Source organism: Mus caroli, unplaced genomic scaffold (genome assembly GCF_978045245.1).
Source record: "Mus caroli unplaced genomic scaffold, Mus_caroli_1 scaffold_8, whole genome shotgun sequence".
In the NCBI taxonomy this organism is placed as follows: domain Eukaryota; kingdom Metazoa; phylum Chordata; class Mammalia; order Rodentia; family Muridae; genus Mus; species Mus caroli.
This window is the reverse complement of record NW_028227263.1, coordinates 10,263,904-10,268,247: the sequence shown is the minus strand read 5'-3', so window position 1 is coordinate 10,268,247 and position 4,344 is coordinate 10,263,904.

The following is a 4,344-nucleotide window of genomic DNA, read 5'->3' as shown; positions in this document are numbered from 1 at the left end:
TCAGAAAATTGGACATAGTACTACCGGAGGATCCAGCAATACCTCTCCTGGGCATATATCCAGAAGATGTCCCAACCGGTAAGAAGGACACATGCTCCACTATGTTCATAGCAGCCTTATTTATAATAGCCAGAAGCTGGAAAGAACCCAGATGTCCCTCAACAGAGGAATGGATACAGAAATTATGGTACATTTACACAATGGAGTACTACTCAGCTATTAAAAAGAATGAATTTATGAAATTCCTAGCCAAATGGATGGACCTGGAGGGCATCATCTTGAGTGAGGTAACAAAATCACAAAGGAACTCACACAATATGTATTCACTAATAAGTGGATATTAGCCCAAAACTTAGGATACCCAATATATAAGATACAATTTGCTAAACGCATGAAACTCAAGAAGAATGAAGATCAAAGTATGGACACTATGCCCCTTCTTAGAATTGGGAACAAAACACCCATGGAAGGAGTTACATAGACAAAGTTTGGAGCTGTGATGAAAAGATGGACCATCTAGAGACTGCCATATCCAGGGATATCCATCCCATAATCAGCTTCCAAACGCTGACACCATTGCATACACTAGCAAGATTTTGCTGAAAGGACCCAAAGATAGCTGTCTCTTGTGAAACTATGCTGGGGCCTAGCAAACACAGGAGTGGATGTTCACAGTCAGCTATTGGATGTATCACAGGGCTCCCAATGGAGAAGCTAGAGAAAGTAACCAAGGAGCTAAAGGGATCTGCAACCCTATAGTTGGAACAACATGATGAACTAACCAGTACCCCGGAGCTCGTGTCTCTAGCTGCATATGTATCAAAAGATGGCCTAGTCGGCCATCACTGGAAAGAGAGGCCCATTGGACTTGCAAACTTTATATGCCCCAATACAGGGGAATGCCAGGCCCAAAAGAATGGGAATGGGTGGGTAGGGAAGTGGGGGGGGATATGGGGGACTTTTGGGATAGCATTGGAAATGTAATTGAGGAAAATACGTAATAAAAAAATATTAAAAATTAAAATAAAATAAAATTAAAAATATTTTTTGAGGGATGTTGTTAGTTACTAGATGCAACTTTAAGCAAAATTACTTTTTTTTGAGATCCATAATATAATTACACAATACCATTTTCCTCTTTTCTTTCATCTCTCCAAACCCTCCCATATTACTTTCCTTGCTTCTTAGCTTATTTTGGTCAATATGTATGTATGTATACATGCTTAATAAGTACAATCTGCTAAGACTGTATAATGTTGCTTGTTTGCGTATTTTCAGGGCTGACCATTTGGTATGGAATAACCAATTGATGTGTTCTTCCCTGGGAAAGACTATTTCTCCCATTCTCAATGATCCTTAGTTGCCTGTAGCTCTTTGTCTAGGCTTGAGGCCCCCTGGCCTTTCCCCTGTCTGCTTTAGTGTATCTCTTGTTGTCCTTGTTCAGTTCACATTTAGGCAGTCATGTTCCTAGCAGACACACCCTCACAGAAACTCTACATTTTGATTGGTTGTGATTTTCATTCTATGGTGTCTGTCTGTCTCAAAGAGGTTTCCTCAATGTGGGGTAGAACCTACAATTTTTATTTAGATAACCAATGGACTAGTGATAAGACTACATCCTACTCTCAAGGAGGCCCAGCAAGAAGATAAGTTGTAAAATATATAAAGAAAGAATTATGGAAGATCCAAGACAGGAAATCGTTGAGGAGAGGATGGGGCTTCCAGAACATTCCAGGGTGGGTCAGTGATCTGCTCTTAAGGTTGGGGGGATTCAGAGGGCTGAGATCATTGAGACAGCTGAGAAAGACATGGGCATGCTGGAAAATAACCCAGGAGGAAACAGTCAAATTGATGTTTTCTGCTGACGAAGCCACTGGCATCAACCTGGCAAAGAGATAGAGCGTGTGAAAACTGGAGAGCCTGTCTGGAGCCAGGGGAACATTGAACCAAGGCTGCTCTTTAAGAAGCTTTGAAGTACATGGTCTAGAAGAGAGATATGGGGAAGGCCTCATTAATTCAGGTATTCCTAGTCTCAGTTTGTGACCACTTGAATTTTATCTGGGTAATGAAAAATTTGCAAAGCAAATTAAGAATGTAAATAAGATTAGACAGGGGATGCTTAAGCTACTCAGGAGAACAAAGTGTTTTCATGCATTCATTTACATGCAGAATTGATAGGCTAATTAAAATATATCCTCATTATTAAAGTCACCTTCTGCATATTAGCCTGATAAAGTAAGTTTACTTGAAAACAAGTAAATTTCATTTTTCACAAAATACTGACTCTGGCATTAAAGTGTGTTGGCACTTCCTCCCCATTTACTATTAGAATTAATGTCCAAAGGATTCTAATGTTTCCTAGTAGGTATTTTTATTATGCGTTCTTGAACTGATTTGCAGTAAAGTGTTTAGGGGTGTTTTTTTTTTTTTTTTCAGGTCAGCTTTGTTACCTTCAGACAACTGAGTTTAGGCTGTGATGGGTGAACTCTGTCCAGCTTTTCCACTAACAGCCTTGGGGAATCTTTTATTTTCATTTCTCATTGAACACATGCCTAAGAGTGGCTTAGCTTATTTTTTTTTTAAATCAAACATTTTTTCTAAAGCCTTCGCACTCCTTCACACCCTTTGAGCAAAGCATTGCTCTCCAGTTGCTCCTCACCCTCACACTTCGTGACTTCAGGCTCTGACTTATCTACTTGGGCGAATGTTCTCACTGCATCTGACTACAGTTTGCATTCCCAAGTCACTATCGATGCTGTGTCTTTTCCTGTACTAACCCGCCCTTTACATACCTTTTTCACTAATGTCCAAATTTTTGTGTGCATTTGTTTAGGATTTTTTTTTTTATCAACTTGTAAAGATTCCCTCCCAACCTATAGCCTGCCCCTTTTCTCTCCTTAGAGTGTGCTTTGGAGAGCAAGTCATTTCAATTTCAATGAAGTCCAAAGTAGTGATTTCCTTTTTTAAAGGGAGGTTCTTTTTGTATCTTACATATTTATTGCCAAGGCCAAAGTTAAAAATTCTTTAAAATATTTTATATTAGGGCACTCAAGCCTAGAACACCCTCTTCTGCATATTATGCAAATATTCTAGCAGCATATGTTCAAAATGTTCTATTTTCCACGATTGATTGTCTCTGCAAATTATGTCTTTATTTTTAAGCTCTCTCTTCTGCCCCTCTGGTTAGTGTGTCTACCGGTATGCTCTCAATACCATACAATCTTAGTCATTATAGTTTTAAAACAATTGATATTGGAAATGATCAGCCTTTCAAATGTGTTTATTTTTATGAAGTTTATTTTTTATGGATATTCTTTTTAATTTATTTTTTTTTACTTATTCACTTTATATCCCACTCACTGCCCCCTACCATCTCCCACAATTCTCCACCCCCTTCTCCTCTGAGTGGGTGTGGTCCCCTTGGGTATCCCCCTATCCTGGCACTTCAAGTCTCTGCAAGACTAGGCACTTCCTCTCCCACTGAGGCTCAGTTAGTAGACCGTATCCCAAGTACAGACAACAGCTTTTGGGATCGCCCCTGCTCCAGTTTTGGATATTCTTGGCCTCCACTTGCTCAGTTTGCCTTGAGATCCTGCTTATGTTTCGGTTGGTAATACATTGCACTGTATGTCCAGCTCAGTTGGAGGACTATTAAGAGCAATGTTAAGTTTCCCTATCCATGAGCATGGGACACCTCCCCCTCCCCCCAACCCGCCCTCCCATCCCCCCCCCCCCCCCAATCCTGATTTGCCTCCCTTGAGCAGTGAGTTTCCAGGTGTGTGTTGTAGTTTAGATAGGAAAAGACCCTTGTATGTGAACAGTTGCCCTGCTGGTGCTGCTGTTTGGGAAGGTTGCTGGGCTTTAGGAGGCAGAGTCTTGCTGGAGGAAATGGGCTTTGAGGGTTTATAGCAGTTTCCGTTTTCCCTTCTCTCCCCATTCCTGGAAACAAATGTAATGAGTTCTGCCAAGCTTCCTGCTCCTGCTGCCACACCTGCCCCTGCTGGTTGCAATGCTATCTCTGGAACTGAAAGCCAAAACAAAGCCTTCCCCCTACCCCTTGAGTTGTTTTTGTCAGGTGTTTTCTCACAGCAACAGAAACGGGAACCAGCACCATATGAATGTATTTTGTCATATTCACCCTTGAGCATTTCTTATTCTATTTACAGGTTATTGTAAATGAGATTTTATTTACATTCTAAAACTCTAATTATACAATGCTGACACAAGAAAATGCAGTTGCTTTTGTACACTGACCCAGAACTTGCTAATCGAATCAGTTATAGCAGGGTATTTTGAAGTTTAGGATGTTCAATGAAGAAAATCACATTTTTTTTCTAAATCACA